The sequence below is a fragment of the Macaca fascicularis genome, chromosome 2, assembly GCF_037993035.2.
Source record: "Macaca fascicularis isolate 582-1 chromosome 2, T2T-MFA8v1.1".
Lineage (NCBI taxonomy): Eukaryota > Metazoa > Chordata > Mammalia > Primates > Cercopithecidae > Macaca > Macaca fascicularis.
Genome location: NC_088376.1, coordinates 132,344,370 through 132,361,260, shown reverse-complemented (window position 1 = coordinate 132,361,260; position 16,891 = coordinate 132,344,370). Strand labels below are relative to the sequence as shown.

Here is a 16,891-nt window from a genome sequence, read left to right as displayed (position 1 = left end):
CACCTGTAATCCCAGCACTTTGGGAGGCGGGCAGATCACTTTAGGCCAGGAATTCAAGACCAGGCTGTCCAACATGGCGAAACCCTGTCTCTACTAAAAATACAAAAATTAGCCAAGTGTGGTGGTGCACACCTGCAGTCCCAGCTACTTGGGAGGCTGAGGCATGAGAATTGCTTGAGCCGAGATCATGCCACTGCACTTCAGCCTAAGTGACAGAGCGAGACCCTGTCTCAAAACAAACAAACAAAAAAGAGTACAGTTTACTCTTGGTTGAAGTGAAGTCAGTAGTTCATGGGTGTTGGACACCAGCCAGGATTGTTTATATACCCCTTGGAGAGACAATCCATAGTTTGGCTTGATGCATGACATGGGGGAAGTGGGTATCAGAAGTAGGGGATTCCTAACTGTCCAGCTTTAAATCTCAGCTCCATCACCTACGGGCTGGGTGGCTTTAAGCAACAGCCTGTTCTGTCTTCCCAAGCTTCAGTCTCCCCACCTGTGAAGCGGGAGGGTGATAACATTACCTTCTCACAGGACTCATGAATTAATATATATCCAAAGCTCTTGGAACAGATAATAAGCACTTAATAAATGTTTCTTGTTTTTGTAGTTATTGATGATATTATTCTAAAATTCCCAAGAGGACTATGTTATAAAATGTTCTCATCTGCCAGGCACGGTGGCTCACGCCTGTAATCCCAACACTTTGGAGGCCGAGGCGGGTGGGTCACCCGAGGTCAGGAGTTCAAGACCAACCTGACCAACATGGAGAAACCTCATCTCTCCTAAAAATACAAAAATTAGCTGGGTGTGGTGGCGCATGCCTGTAATCCCAGCTACTCACAAGGCTGAGGCAGGAGAATCGCTTGAACCCGGGAGGCAGGAGAATTGTTTTTTGTTTGTTTGTTTGTTTGTTTTGACCTTATATTATAACATAAAAGAAGAATGTTGGTGAAAATATTTTAAACATGGTATTACCCTAGAGATGGGTAAACCCCATCTCTACTAAAAATACAAAAATTAGCCAGGCGTGGTGGCAGGTGCCTGTAATCCCAGCTGCTTGGGAGGCTGAGGCAGGAGAATCACGTGAACCTGGGAGGCAGAGGTTGCCACTGCACTCCAGCCTGGGCGAAAGGCTGCTCCGTCTCAAAAAAAAAAAAAAAAAAGTAATAAATGAGCAGTTCAATTAGATGGATGATATAATCCTGAAAATAAAAGTATCTCTGCATATTTACTCATGCAAAACAGCCAGATAGGATACCTACTTTACCAGGCCTTCTTTAGTCAAAGGCTTAATTTTAACTTCATGACCATAATTTTCTTCCTCCTGATTCATCCTTTCTTCCTCTAAAATCATTGATTATCTTGTAAGCACCTTGCATTTTTTTCTTTTTTCTAAATAGAGAAAAAATAGTTTTCCATCAGAACGCCCTGCTGCTACTAATTCAAATTGTCATTGTACATTGGTGCCAGGGTGCATTTAAGCAATTAGAATGCTGTAATTAAAGTCTGCTGTGTATGTAATCTTATAATGTGGAAGGGTAAGTACAGAAGTTGAGAGCTTGGTTCCAAGTGTTTGTTTAATACTGGTTATTCATCTGTTCTCCAATTGTCTCCCTGTATATGTATTAGATGTGGGTGCCCTGGAACCTCCGTGCCTATTGGCAGAGCCTGACCTATTTAGGCTACCTGCCTGTCTTGCATCGCCTAACAATTTAGCCATAGATCACCACACCTCTCATTTCCAGGGCAGTCTCATCAACACTCACTCCTTCGCTTTGAAAATGTGTTGGCACAAAAGTTTGTAAGAAGGATTCAGATATTGGCAGAACGGTGGAGCCAGTCTCTGGTATTTGACCTTGTGACAGTCTCATTCTTCCTGGTCTTAGAGGGAATGAAGTAGAGCCTCAAGACTTCAGAATAGGAGAAAAGTAAAAATAAGAATTGGGAGGAAAGCTCATAGTCCTGATGATATGTTTTGCAGCATCTTCTGGTAGAACGTTGTCATCAAAAGGTTTAGTTTTTTAAAAGGTATAGATTAATTCACTTAAAAATATGTATTAGGCCAGGCACAGTGGCTCATGCCTGTAATCCCAGCACTTTGGGAGGCCAAGGCAGGAGGATCACTTGAGACCACAAGTGTGAGACCAGCCTGACCAACGTGATGAAACCCTGTCTCTACTAAAAGTACAAAAATTAGCCAGGTGTGGTGGTGCATGCCAGTAATATATACACACATATATACATATATACACACACACACACACACACATATATATATGTATTAAATATTTTCTATGTGCTAAGCACTATATAGGTGCTGGGTGTGCAGTGGTGAGTTAAAGATATCTCTGCTCATGTGGAGGTTAGAGTTTTATGAAATTAATAACCATAGTTCACCAATTGTGTTTAATATACAGTCTTTATTCAAATTGCTCTGATAGCTAATGTTATTTCTAGTCTTTCCTACCCTTTTCTGGTCCCGGAGCCAATTCAGGGTCACACATTGCATTTAGTGGGCATACCTCTGAAGTCCCCTTTATCATCAGGAGCAGGCCAGTCTTCCTTTGGCTTTTATTACACTGGTATTTCTGAAGAGTACAGGGCAGCTGTCTTGCAGAAGATCTCTCAATTTGTGAAATATGGATTTCTCTAACTCACTGGTTCCAAACACACGTCATGTTGGACTTGAAGCAGAAACATCTGGGAACTTATGGAAAACACAGAGACCTACACCCTGTCCTATCTCTTTCTATCCTATTAATACTTTGATGAGCCTGGGGCTCTGTATTCTTTATTAGTTCTCCAGGTATCTGCAATACACCAAAGTTTGAGAATCACTAGTCTAATAATTTTCTAATGCAGGAACACTCTATAGATGATGAAATGGCCTCAGTTGCATCTCACAAAGAGGTATGCGATGTCAGTCTGTCTTGTTTGAGTTAAGGTGGTATCTGCCAGGTTATTCTGAAGTCACCTTTTCCTTTGTAATTAAGTTTTCTGGAATTGACACTTTGAGGCTACTCGACCATCCTGTTTCTTTCTTTTTTTCTTTTTTTTCTTTTTTTTTTTTTTTTTTTTTTGAGACAGAGTCTCGCTCTGTTGCCCAGGCTGGAGTGCAGTGGCACGATCTCGGCTCACTGCAAGCTCCACCTCCTGGGTTTACACCAGTCTCCTGCCTCAGCCTCACGAGTAGCTGGGACTACATGCGCCCGCCAGCACGCCCGGCTAGTTTTTTGTATTTTTAGTAGAGATGGGGTTTCACTTTGTTAGCCAGGATGGTCTCAATCTCCTGACCTCATGATCCACCCGCCTTGGCTTCCCAAAGTGCTGGGATTACAGGCATGAGCCACCACGCCCGGCCCACCATCCTGTTTCTTAACAGTCTTTGACCCAATGATCTCGGCCTCCAGTGGTGATCTTGCCTAAGTCAGTTAGTACTATGGTCATTGCAAAAGGTAAATTTCTAATTGAATCACCTTCAACATTTCTTAGTTAGCATTCATATGTAAAGAATAATTTTTCCTTCTTCTCCATCTTTATTTTTTAAAAATATTTTTCAGGCCAGGCACGGTGGCTCATGCCTGTAATCCCAGCACCTTGGGAGGCTGAGGTGGGTGGATCACCTGAGGTCAGGAGTTCGAGACCAGCCTGGCCAACGTGGCAAAACCCCGTCTCTACTGAAAATACAAAAATTAGCCAGGCGTGGTGGAGGTGCCTGTAATTCCAGCTGCTTGGGAAGCTGAGGCAGGAGAATCACGTGAACCTGGGAGGCAGAGGTTGCAGTGAGCCGAGATTGTGCCACTGCACTCCAGCCTGGGCGAAAGGCTGCTCCATCTCAAAAAAAAAAAAAAAAAAATTTCCTCTCTGTCATTCATTTTGATGCTCCCACTTTGCCCAACAGAATCCTCTTTAAGTCAAATCCTGTGTTCTTATGGCTTGTCCTCATCACTTTTGAGGTTTTGTTTTGTTTTGTTTTGTTTTGTTTTTGAGACAAGGTCTCACTCTGTCACCCAGGTTGGAGTGCAGTGGTGCAATCACAGCTCACTGTAGCCTCAACTTCCCAGGCTCAAATGATTCTCCCTCATCAGCCTCCCAAGTAGCTGGGACTACAGGTGCACGCCATCAAGTCTGGATTTTTTAAAAATTTTTTTTTGTAGCAAGAGGGTCTCACTATGTTGCCCAGGCTGGTCTAGAGCTACTGTGCTCAAGCAATCCTTCCGCCTAGGCCTCCCAAAGTGCTGGGTTTACAGGCATGAACCACTTGAACCACTATGTCTGGCCTCACTTCTTTCTTTTATGACATTGCACAAACCATACCTGGGCTGGTACCTGGGGAAAGTATGGTCTGGCTAGTTTTCTCTCCTTCCGCATTTTCATATCTGTACATTTGTATTATCCTCCCACGACTGAGCATTAATTCACATGTGACAAACTTTCTGTCTCTCCGTTTGCTCCTATCTTCATTGTGATCAAGTTTCTGAGAAGCGGTCTGCCCAGATACTTTGGTCATAATGCTCATGTCTTTGAAACTGTGATATACACCCACAAAAATACCTGTATTTGTTTGTTTTTTTGTAATGCTTTTTACTTTTTCAAAGCATCTTTATGTCTCATTTTTGTTTGTCCTCAAAACTCCATGAAGTATTACATAGATATTATTTATTTTCCTGCTACTTTTGTAGAAAATAAATCCAGAAGAGTAAATGATGTTTTGACATCTAACACCTCTTTGTATGTAGTGTCATACACATATCTAGAATTGCTGTCTAGGTACTGTGCTTACAGTTCTCATAGATGGTGAAACCTCGGCTCTGTCCTCACAGTTCAAAAACCTGGGGTCCCTTACTCTGAGCTAAAAATCAGGGCAAATCAAATCTATAGTGAATCGAGAAACACAAGAAGCATTCCCTTTTTAAAAAGAAAGCTATAAATACCCCCACCAACTTTTTACTTCATTACTCTTTCAGTTGCTCTTCTACAAATACTGAACACCTGCGGTGTGCCAGGGAGTGTTCTAGCTTCTGGAGCTACAACTGTGGCAAAAACAGATAACAATTCGTGCCCTTAAGAACTATACCTACTAGGCAGGGGTGACACCAGGTAGGGCATCAGACACTAAAGAAAATAAATAATATGTATAATGTATTAGGAGATATAAACAGAGGCACCAAATACAGTTGTGCAGATTGCTCACTGCCCAACTCTGTGTCCAGTAATGCCAATGGAGGTCTTGGATCTAAGCGATTAAGAATGGGGTGGCCACTTTGGGAGGCTGAGGTGGGCGGATCACTTGAGGCCAGGAGTTCAAGACCAGCCTGGCCAACGTGGCAAAACCCCGTCTCTAGAAATACAAAAATTAGGCCGGGCACGGTGGCTTATGCCTGTAATCCCAGCACTTTGGGAGGCTGAGATGGGTGGATCACAAGGTCAGGAGATCGAGACCATCCTGGCTAACACGGTGAAACCCCGTCTCTACTAAAAATACAAAAACAAAATTAGCCAGGTGTGGTGGCAGGTGCCTGTAGTCCCAGCTACTCGGAGGCTGAGGCAGGAGAATGGCGTAAACCTGGGAGGCGGAGCTTGCAGCGAGCCAAGATTGTGTCACTACACTCCAGCCTGGGTGACACAGCGAGACTCCATCTCAAAAAAACAAAAAACAAAAAACAAACAAACAAACAACAGCAACACAAAATTAGCAGGGTGTGGTGGTGTGTGCTGTAATCCCAGGTACTCAGAAGGCTGCGACATGAGAATCGTTTGAACCTAGGAGGCAGAGGTTGCAGTGAGCCAAGAGCATGCCACTGCACTCCAGTCTGGGCAACAGAGGGAGACTCTGTCTCAAAAAAAAAAAAAAAAAAGGAATGGGGTTGCCATTCAGTCAGATGGAAAAGGATACAAGTAAGATCAGGAGTTGTTTCTTAACTTTGTATTAAAGAATAAAATACATATTGAAAAGTGCATATAGGCTGGGTACAGTGGCTCATGTCTGCAATCTTAGCACTTTGGGAGGCCAAGGCGGGTGGATTGCTTAAGCCCGGGAGTTCAAGACCAGCCTGGGCAACATAGCAAGATCCTGTCTCTACAAAACATAAAAATGAAAAATTAGCCAGGCATGGTGGCACACACCTTTAGACCCAGCTATTTGGAAGACTAAGGTGGGAAGATCACTTGAGCCCAGGAGTTCAAAGATGCAGTGAGCTATGATAGTACCACTGCACTCTAGCCTGAGTGACAGAAAAAGACCCTGTCTCAAAAAAAAAAAAAAAAAGGTGCATATAACTAGCATCAACATCAAGGAAACAGAAGATTACTGGCACCCGAGAAGCCCCTCACAGTTTCTCTTCCAGTCCTTATTCTGTCTGCTACCATTGCTTTTTTATTTTATTTATTTATTTGAAACGGAGTCTCGCTCTGTTGCCCAGGTTGGAGTGCAGTGGCATGATCTCAGCTCACTGCAACCTCCACCTCCTGGGTTCAAGCAATTCTCCTGTCTCAGCCTCCTGAGTAGCTGGGACTACAGCTGCCTGCCACCACGCCTGGCTAATTTTTTTATTTTTAGTAGAGATGGGGTTTCACCATTTTGGTCAGGCTGGTCTAGAACTCCTGACCTCAGGTGATCAAGTGTGAGCCACCGCACCCGGCCTACTATTGCTTTTAACAGCATTTCGTAGTTGTGGCTGACTTTGAACTTTGTATGACAGGGATCATACAGTATGTATTCTTTTATCGTCTGGCTGTTTTTACTCAAATTATGTTTTGAGATTCATTCATATTCTCGTATGTAGCTGTGCCCAGCTTGTTCATTTTCACTGCTGAATAGTAGTATACAGTATGAATATACCAAGCTTCATTTATTTATTAATAGGCATTTGTGGACCAGGCGCGGTGGTTCACGCCTATAATCCCAGCACTTTGGGAGGCTGAGGAGGGCGGATCACCTGAGGTCAGGAGTTTGAGACCACCCTCACCAACATGGAGAAACCCCAGGTCTACTAAAAATACAAAATTAGCCAGGCACAGTGGCACATGCCTGTAATCCCAGCTACTAGGGAGGGTGAGGCAGGAGAATCGCTTGAACCTGGGAGGTGGAGGTTGTGGTGAGCCGAGATCATGCCATTGCACTCCAGCCTGGACAACAAGTGCGAAACTCCGTCTCAAAAAAATAAATAAATAAATAAATAAAATAGACATTTGTATACCTTGCAGTATTTGATTATTACAAATAGCACTGCCTTGAAGATCCTAGTGCCTGTCTTTGCGTGGACATATGCAAACATGTCTGCTAGGTGTATACTTAGGAGAAAATTGCTGAGCCATAGTGCATATGTATGTTAAGCCTTAGTAGACTCTGCCAAAAAGTCGATCCAAACCAACTTATAAGCTGGGCGTGGTGGTTCATGCCTGTAATCCTCGCATTTTGGGAGGCCGAGGTGGGTGGATCACTTGAGGCCAGGAGTTCAAGACTAGCCTGGCCAACATGGTGAAAACTCATCTCTATTAAAAATACAAAAATTAGCTGGGCATGGTGGCAGGCACCTGAAATCCCAGCTACTCAAGAGGCTGAGGCATGAGAATCGCTTGAACCTGGGAGGCAGAGGTTGCAGTGAGCCAATATTGCGCCACTGCACTCCAGCCTGGGTGACAGAGTGAGACTCTGTTTTTAAAAAAATAGAAATAGGGCAGGCGCAGTGGCTCATGCCTGTAATCCCAGCACTTTGGGAAGCCGAGGCGGGCTGATCAAAAGGTCAAGAGTTCGAGACCAGCCTGGCCAACATAGTGAAACCCCGTCTCTACTTAAAATACAAAAATTAGCCGGGCATGGTGGCGCATGCCTGTAGTCCCAGCTATTCAGGAGGCTGAGGCAGGAGAATTGCTTGATCCCAGGAGGCGGAGATTGTGGTGAGCCGAGATTGCGCCACTGCGCTCCAGCCTGGGCGACAGAGGGAGACTCCATCTCAAATAAATAAATAAATAAAATGAAAATTTAAAAATGTCTGCTTTCAAAGAAAACAAAAACAAAAACAAACAAGAGGTATGCAGTAAGATATAATATCTGTTTCATGTAATGCAACCAGATAAACCATGCACATTGCAAAGAACTACATGAAAATATTATTTGGAGACAATTTTACTGTAAGCCTAGAAAATGGATATAAATTAGCTAAAACTTGTTAACATTATAGCTTCAGTGAGACATTGGTTACAAGTTAAATACACTAAAAGTAGTAATAATCCTGCATGATAATAAACAGATAATAGATGAAAAAAAGCATTTGCTAAATTTGTATAGCAAAATGTAAAATACTGAATAGTAATCCTCACATGGAATATGTGTGATATTTGTAGGTATATTACAAAACTTTATGATCACAATAAAGTGATTTCATTAGCCAGGCATGGTGACCCGTGCCTGTAGTCCCAGCTACTCAGAAGGCTGAGGCCAAAGGATCTCTTGAGCACATGAGTTTGATGTTACAGTAAGCAGTGATTGTACCACTCCACTTTAGACTGGGTGACCCCATTTCTAAAACAAATTGAAAAAAAAGTTATTTCAATAGAAATGTGCTATGGTTGCAAAGAGGAAGACAAATTATTATTTCTTTTTTTAAACTTGACAAGATTAATTTAAAATTTCTTTGAAAATAAGAGAATGTCAAAGATTCATATGGAAAATTAAAGCATTTATCCTATCAGATATTGACACATACTGTAATGAACAGTGATTAAATGTTATGGAACTATGTAAAACTTGAACAGCCACCCAGAGCAAAGGAGAGAATCTAAAAATAGATATAATTATATGAATTTAAGAAGCAACATGGCAACCATTAGTGTGGAGAATAACATTAAGAGAGTCTTTGGATGCTAGGGTTTGTGACAAATGCTTTACATTCATCCTTTATTGAATGCTCTTAAACCAGGGGTCCCCAATCCCTGGGCACAGGCTGCTACCAGTCCATGGCCTGTTAGGAACCGGGCCACACAGCAGGAGATGAGCAGCGGGTGGGTGAGCAAGCGAAGCTTCATCTATGTTTACAGCCGCTCCCGATCACTTGCATCACCGCCTGAGCTCTGCCTCCTGTCAGATCAGCTGCAGCATGAGATTCTAATAGAAGCATGAACCCCATTGTGAACTGCACGTGCAAGGAATCTAGGTTGCATGCTCCTTATGAGAATCTAATGCCAGATGATCCATCGCTGTCTCCCATCAGCCCCAGGTGGGACGGTCTAGTTGCAGGAAAACAAGCTCAGGGCTCCCAGTGATTATGATTATGGTGAATTGTATAATTATTTCATTATATATTACAATATAATCATAACAGAAATAAAGAGTACAATAAATGTAATACACTTGAATTATCCCCAAACCATCCCCCAACCCTGGTCTGTGGGAAAATTGCCTTCCATAAAACTGGTCCCTGGTGCCAAAAAGGCTGGGGATTGCTGCTTCAAATGACTTAGTAAAGTTAATAATATTATCTTCCATTTTGCTGATGAGGAGCTGAGTTTCGGAAAAAATAACTTGCTCGTGGCCCCACGGTTCTTCCAGTGGGGCGATAGGTCCCAGTTCGATCAGACTTCACAGTCTAGGAGAAGGGCATGTCAAAGGAGAACAGATTGAAGGACACAATTTGTACCTAGTAGATAAGACAAAGGGTTAATAATATTAGTAATGTATATACAACTCAGATCAAATATAGGTTCTCAAATAGGTAAGTAAACAAAGGCTCATTTCACATATGGGTAATAGCAAATAATACGCATTTGCAAGGGAAATACTCAAATTGGTTGGTAATTTTAAAATTGCTCAAACCAGTAAAGATAATATTAAAAAAAAATTGCAAATTGAAATTGTTTTTCAAGATTATTTTACATTTTTTTAACTAGCAAAATAATTGTATTGATTTAATATAGTTTATAGAAATATATACATTTCCCTGGCCGGGCACGGTGGCTCACTCCTGTAATACCAGCACTTTGGGAGACCGAGGTGGACGGATCACGAGGTCAAGAGATCGAGACCGTCCTGGCTAACATGGTGAAACCCCATCTCTACTAAAAATACAAAAAAATTAGCCGGGCGTGGTGGCGGGCACCTGTAGTCCCAGCTACTCAGGAGACTAAGGCAGGAGAATGGCGTGAACCCAGGAGGTGGAGCTTGCAGTGAGCGGAGATAGTACCACTGCACTCCAGCCTGGGCAACAGAGTGAGACTCTGTCTCAAAAATAAAAAAAAACACCAAATATATACATTTCCCTAACATGAAAAAATTAGTGAAAATGTTTGATTTTGCTATCTTGTTCTGGAAGATGATTACATGAGTAACAAACACATGTCAAAATGTATTGAGCTGTACACTGAGACTTGTGCATTTTACCGTATTTACCTCAATAAAAAAAAAAAAAACAGTAAATACTGAATGTACTGGCTGGGTGCAGTGGCTCATGCCTGTAACCCCAGCACTTTGGGAAGCTGAGGGAGGAGGATTGCTTGAGCCCAAGCAAGGTTAGAGTTCAAGACCAACCTGGGCAACATGGCAAAACCCCATCTCTATAAAAAATGCAAAAATTATGGCCAGGCACAATGGCTCACACCTGTAATCCCAGCACTTTGGGAGCCTGAGGCGGGCAGATCACTTGAGGTCAGGAGTTCGAGACCAGCATGGCCAACATGGCAAAACCCTGTCTCTACTAAAAATACAGAAAAATAGCCTGGCATGGTGGCACGTACCTATAGTCCCAGTTATTAGGGAGGCTGAGGCAGGAGAATTGCTTGAACCCAGGAGGCAGAGGCTGCAGTGATCTGAGATTGCACCATTGCACTCCAGCCTGGGTGACAGAGTGAGACTCCATCTCAAAAACAAAAACAAAAATTAGCCAGGCATGGTGATACACACCTGTAGTCCTGGCTACTTAGGAGGCTGAGGTGGGAGAATTGCTTGAGCCTGGGAGGTCAAGACTGCCGTGAGCCAGTATAGCACCACTGCAATCCAGCCTGGGCGACAGACAGAGACTGTCTCAAGAAAAAAAAAAAAAAAGCCAATCCTAAACATACTAAAATATAGTAAGTGATGAAATTAGGGTTATTTATAAGTAAGAAAATAAAGGTAGAAATAACGAGATGCTGCCAAGATTAAGGTTAGTATAAAACATTTAGCATGGTTAGTGTAAAGCATTTAGCCCACAAATTTATAATTCAACTTCTCTTAAGAGCCAAAGTAAAGAGGGAGTTACAATCACTTACATAACTCAGAGTGGTCATTAAGGTAAAAGGAAAGGAGCTGCTCAGAAGGGGCACAGTCAATACTGATGTGGAAAATCAGAAACTTCTCCCATGGGTCCTCCCAGTGGGATATCATATTGTATAATAAACAGTGTTCTCAACAACACATTGGAGGTACTAAAATAATGAGCTCTGAGGGTTGTTACTTATATTGTTTTTCAACATAAGCCAGTGGAGTAATGCCAGAACACAGTTCCAAAAAGGCAATTTTACCTGGATAAGCCCTTATGCTTTATGTAGGTTTCTGGTTACTCTAGCCTAACCCAAGAACAAAACTTAGAGAATCTAGAGAAGTGGTTCTTAACTAGGGGCCATTCTGAGGACATCTGGCAATGTCTACAGATGTTTTTAGTTGTCACAGCTAGGGGTAGGCTGCTATTGGCACCTAGTGAGTGGAGGCCAGGGATGCTGCCTAGCACCCTACAGTGCACAGAGCAGCCTCACAATAAAGAATTCTCTCACTCAAAATATCAGTTGTGTTGAGGTTGCAAAACCCTGATCTAGAAGAATGAATGGGCATTATATCACTGAGACCGTCCTCCATAAAGATTACCTCTAACAACTAGCTTGGACAAAAAGGGAGAAAATAATGTACCCAAAGGATGTGAGTAGGAGTGGGGTGCAAATGTAGCAGCTATGGCCTGGCTTTCTAGGGGGCATATAGGCATTAGCACAGAGGAATATGTTTCTATGGCTTAGGAAGAATCGCCTTGTAGTGTAGTAGCAGGTCTTCAGTGTTGGCATGGCCCCTCCACCACCAGCCTAATTGTATAAAAACCAGTGTGGGTCGCCAGGCGCCACGGCTCACATCTGTAATCCCAGCACTTTGGGAGGCCAAGGCAGGCGAATCACTTAAAGTCAGAAGTTTGAGACCAGCCTGACCAACATGGTGAAACCCCATCTCTACTAAAAATACAAAAATTAGCCGGGCGTGGTAGCATGTGCTTGTAATCCCAGTTACTCAGGAGGCTGAAGTGAGAGGATCACTTGAACCCGGGTGGTGGAGGTTACAGTGAGCTGAAATTGTACTCCAGCCTAGGAGACAGAGTGAGACTCCATCTCAAAAACAAACAAACAAACCAACAAACAAAAACAGTGTGGATTTCTCTGACCCAGGATATTCCTCCCTCCATGTAGATCTGTCCTCAGGAGAAATGAGATGTGAGTTAAACTCCAGGCAGCTACATGCACTCACACATTTGTGTCCTTATTACATCTGTTCTTTGCACTGTTTGTTGGTGCTCTCAAAGTGAGAGCATCCTAGACAGCATCCAAATAGTCCCCCTACCCCCAACCTTTTATTTTTGTTTAAGGACAGGTCTCACTCTGTCACCCAGGCTGGAGTACAGTGGTGCAATCACAGCTCACAGCAGCCTCGAACTCCTTGGCTCAAGCGATCCTCCCACCTCAGTCTTCTGAGTAGCTGGGACTACAGGTGTGAGCCGGAGCACCCTGCTTGAGTATCATTCTTGTCTATTTTTGAACTGTAAAAGCTTTGAAGTCTGGCCCTGCTCAGCAGTGGATACAGTTGACTACCAACGTCAAGTAGCTCCTTTCCATCTGTGGCCACTGATTCCCTCTAGCTCACATCTTCCCAACTTTGCCCCCAGAGAGAGAGAGAGAGGGAACTTTCTTCCCTTTGGTCTAATTCAGAAAATCCTTGAGTGGGTCCTTGGAGCAGGTTCCATCCTTCCTCAAAAAATGATGATGTGTTTCTACTAGAGCCAGTAGGGAAAGAAGTAATTATCCAAAAGAGTGGAATTGTCTGCTCAAAAAAAGAGAAGGGTACTTGCCAGTCAAAACAGATATCCACCACTCCAGGAATATATGTCCATATTTTTCTTTTTGCAAACTTTTTTTTTAAGAGATGGGGTCTTGCTCTGCCACCCAAGCTGGAGTGCAGTGGCACAATCACAGCTCACTGCAACCTTGAACTCCTAGGCTCAAGTGATCCTCCCCACTCCACCTCCTGAGTAGCTAGGACTACAGGCACGTACCACTCACTGGAGCCGGCTTCAAACTTTTATTATGAAACAATTTCAAACTTACAGAAGAGTTGAAAGAATAGTACCAAAAGATGCCAGTATGTCTGCCAAACCAAATTTACCAGTTTTTAACATTTGGCCCCATTTGCGCTTTCTCCTTTCATATGTAAATTTTTTTGACCCACTTGAGAGTAAGTTACAGACATCATACCTGTTTATCCCTAAATATTTCATTGTATATTTCCTAAGATCACGGACATCCTAGGCCGGGCGCGGTGGCTCATACCTGTAATCCCAGCACTTTGGGAGGCCGAGGCAGGCGGATCATGAGGTCAGGAGATCGAGACCATCCTGGCTAACACGGTGAAACCCAGTCTCTACTAAAAATACAAAAAAATGAGCCGGGTGTGGTGGCATGTGCCTGTAACCCCAGCTACTTGGGAGGCTGAGGCAGGAGAATCGCTTGCACCCGGGAGGCAGAGGTTGTAATGAGCCCGAGATTGTGCCACTGCACTCCATCCTGGGTGACAGAGTGAGACTCTGTCCCCCCCCAAAAAAAAAAAAAAAAAAGATCAAGGACATCCCTTATATGACCCTATTACAATGATCACATTCAGAAAATTTAACATTAAACCTCTACTATTTATTGCCTAATATACAGTCCAGTTGTCCCAGTAATGTCCTTGTAATATTCCCTCCTGATCTGGGATAGCATGCTGCACTTAGTTGTCATGATTCTTCAGTCTCCTTTACGTTGGAACCTCTTTTTTTTGTATTCATCATATTGACATTTTGGAAGAGTATAAGCCAGATGTTTTATAGAATATCCCTCAGATTGGATCTGTCTCATGGTTCCTCATGACTGGATCTAGTAATGCATTTTTGACAGGAATGCTACACCATGATGTGCTGAAGCCAGCTTGTACCATCTCATGAGAGCTAATTCTCACATCTCTTTCCAACTCTGTGTTCTATGATGTTATATTGGTAGCTTGAAATCAGCCATGGTGGGAGTATTTACACTGCCGACATCAACTAATGCTACAAATCAGACTTTTCCCAACCCCCAGTTTCCAGTTGTGAAACATTTTCGTTTCACAGGATAGGTGGGGTTGTGTCCTTCTCCATGCATACCTCACGATCAGGAGGCTCATGAAGCTAATCTGCCCCACTATGGGCAATATCTCATCACAGGGTTAGGATGATATGTGTCAGCTTCCCCTTGGAAGAGTTACTGTTTTCCCTTTTGTGATTAATACGTAATCTATGGAGAGTTATTTGTGATTATGTAAATATCCTGTCCTTTTTCTCATCAAACTTTCACTCAAAAGTTGTGGGTTTTGGCTGGGCGCAGTGGCTTACAACTGTAATCCCAGCACTTTGGGAGGCCGAGGCAGGTGAATCACCTGAGGTCAGGAGTTTGAGACCAGCCTGGCCAATATGGTGAAACCTCATCCCTACTAAAAAATACAAAAATTAGCCAGGCATGGTAGCCGGCACCTGTAATCCCAGCTACTTGGGAGGCTGAAGCAGGAGAATCACTTGAACCCGGGAGGTGGAGGTTGTGGTGAGCCAAGATCATGCCACTGCACTCCAGCCTGGGCGACAATATGAGACTCTGTCTTAAAAAAAAAAAAAAAGAAAAAGTTGTGAGTTTTTTGTTTTGTTTTGTTTTTGAGACAGGGTCTTGCTCTGTTGCCCAGGTTGAAGTGCAGTGGCATGATCACGACACACTGCAGCTTTGATATCCCAGGCTCAAGCCATCCTCCCACCTCAGCCTCCCTAGTAGTGGGAATATAGACATGAGCCACCACACCCGGCTAATTTTGCTCTTTTGTAGAGCAGGGTTTCACTATGCTACCCAGGCTGATCTCAAACTCCTGAGCTCAAGCAGTGACCCCACCTCAGCCTCCCAAAGTGCTGGGATTATGTGTGTGAGCCACTAAGCCAGACTTCAGTAGTTTTTATTTATTGAAGATTATTGCCTGAATTAGTTAGTACTAGGAGAGGTGCAATGGTAATTTTCTTTCTTTTTCATTTCTTCTACATTTATTTGTTGGTATTCTACAAGTTAATTTTAAAGACTTATACTTAAAATAGATCATTAGTAGTAGGCTTGGAAACAAACTGAGGTGTCCCAGTAGTTTCTCAAGTATGTCTAAATCCTAAGTATTTGTGACCACAGTATTAATATTCATTAATGTAGTGCAGGTAAGTTTCCATGCAGTACTGGTCCATATGGGAAGAGCAGAACCAGTCTTAAGAAATATTTTCCCACTCTTCTTTGAGAATGTATGTTGATAACATACAGTCCCAGCAACAGTGGAGGTAGCATTTGGATTCATTTTTCCTCAGCCTCACCTGTTTCCAGTTTTTACCAAAAACATACCTTTGGAGGATTCCTGATGAGACATTTGCACTGGAGTCACAAAAAGTTAACTAGTGCATGGTAGAGTGGAAAGAGCACTGGACAGGGAGTCCAGACTTACCATGTTCGAGGGGATTGGACATTACACTTCATCTTCCTGATCCTCATTGCCTCTCAACATCTGCAAAAAAAAAAAAAAATAGGAATCATATTTTCACTAATTTCCCTTTCAAGCCCCAAAACTGTCTTTGATTCTGTTCTCCTACTTGGCAATCAAAACCTATAATCACCTCATTAGCCTGGTGTCTTGTTCAACTGATCCAAGAAGCCAAGGACAAAAATGAAATGTCCTGTGTGGCACCTGAACCCAGTGACCTACTGATTGAATTTATAATCCAGCTAAATTAGCCATGAGGGTGTGGCACCAGGACTTGATACTGTTCATATTACCTTTGTGCATTCAGCCACATCATCTGACTCACTTCTCTGGTTCTCTCTGTTTATCCATGACAGTCATGGAAACCCACTGAAGGATCCTGTTACCTCTCTCTTTGAGGAGATCCTTCTCTCAAGTGTTGGCTTGCCCAGTACCTATAAGGTTATCTCTGTTGCCATGGTTGAGAGTAAAAGAAATGTTCCGTCCTGGGCAGACAGCACTTCCAAAACAGCTTTTACACTTCAGGCTTGAAATCCTGGAGTTCTTTATAAGTCTTAATTAAATTTCACCAAATGAAATTGCAGAGAACTAGGCAAATAATGTTACACCTGATTGATGTATTGTTTAGTAAACTCCGTGAATGAGTCAAAGAACGTTGACAGTCAGTATTAGGACTCAAAATTTGTGGCCTGGGGTTTCTAGAACAGTGATTGTTCAATGGAAGGTGAGGTAGGGGCCGAGGGTTTTAAAAGAATATGGGCCTTTGCCAAAGCATGCATTCTCTTCTCTTCCTGGAACAAGATTTTGCTAGAGCCCACTCCTTCACTGCACCGTCACCCTCCTCCACCAGAACTGCATTGGGGCCACTTGTGTAGGTGGAAAAGTCCACAGGTGAGTTGGATATTTGCTCCCCACTCTTCCGGAGCTGTCTGAGCCTGGTACTTGTCTTGCTCAGTTCCTCATTTCAGCATTTTTTATACTTAATAACCCTTCTAAAGTAGAAAATTATTTGGCTGCTTCCCTAAGAATATCTGCTGTAGGTTTTTCTGTCTGCTGAACTTCCATTTACTAAATTGAGAAGATGGTGTCGGAAAT

General features: G+C 43.0%; 1 protein-coding gene and 1 long non-coding RNA gene across 19 annotated transcripts in view; one reads left to right on the top strand and one right to left on the bottom strand.

Annotated features, from left to right (window-relative positions):
- The window catches only part of FRMD4B (FERM domain containing 4B), a 360,118-nt gene that overhangs the window by 261,566 nt on the left and 81,661 nt on the right, over positions 1-16,891 (top strand). The window lies entirely within an intron of this gene.
- Positions 9,506-16,019, bottom strand: LOC102119554 (uncharacterized). Its single transcript, XR_001488840.4, has 3 exons — positions 15,930-16,019; positions 15,761-15,820; positions 9,506-9,641 (listed from the first exon to the last, which is right to left on the bottom strand). It is a non-coding gene; the product is annotated as an uncharacterized lncRNA (long non-coding RNA).